This window comes from Pelodiscus sinensis, chromosome 13, assembly GCF_049634645.1.
Source record: "Pelodiscus sinensis isolate JC-2024 chromosome 13, ASM4963464v1, whole genome shotgun sequence".
Lineage (NCBI taxonomy): Eukaryota > Metazoa > Chordata > Testudines > Trionychidae > Pelodiscus > Pelodiscus sinensis.
In genome coordinates, this window is record NC_134723.1 from 33,831,808 (window position 1) to 33,832,566 (window position 759).

Consider the following 759-nt stretch of genomic DNA (forward strand, 5'->3'; position numbering starts at 1 on the left):
TCATTCCCAGGACGACGACTCTAATCTCAGTGTAATCTGTTTACCCACCCACTTCCTGATTCCCTCAATTGTCTCCCCTTCCCGGTTTCCTTGTCCCAAACTCGCCCACACCTTGTCCACCCTCCCAGTCAACTAGTTCCTAATTCCCACTTCTTTCCTCTGCTCCCAGTCCCCCCCCCCCACACTTAGTCAGTTTCTCTCCCTCCACCTCTTTAGTCCCGTATCAGTGGGCTCCTTGTCCCGTTCTAGTCCCTCCCGCTATTCTGATAGAAATGTAGCTGTGTTAGTCTGGGGTAGTTGAAGCAAAATGCAGGACAATGTAGCACTTTAAAGACTAACAAGATGGTTTATTAGATGATGAGCTTTCGTGGGCCAGACCCACTTCCTCAGATCCCGCTATTCTAGCACTAGAAATTCTTAGAGAAAAAGTTCTTCAGCACTTTCTAACACGGGCACCACAACTTAGTTTCCCCTCATGTCATTCTGGGAAATGGTCTGGTGTTAAAATATTAAAAAGTGTTTTCAATGTATAAGGTAGGTCGCACGCAGTTGCTTGCTGTGTGAAAGGGGTCCCTAGCACAAACGTTTGGGAACCGCTGATGTAGACCTTTTTCCCCCTTATTCTCAGATGTCCCCTTAGTCTTATATTGGACCCTTAGTTTGCCGCCCGCCCGCCTTAGTTATAAATTCGACTATGCCTGTGACCCATAAAATTAATGGTGGGGTGAGGCGCCTCTGTGATTGGTTGCCCGCCGAGGG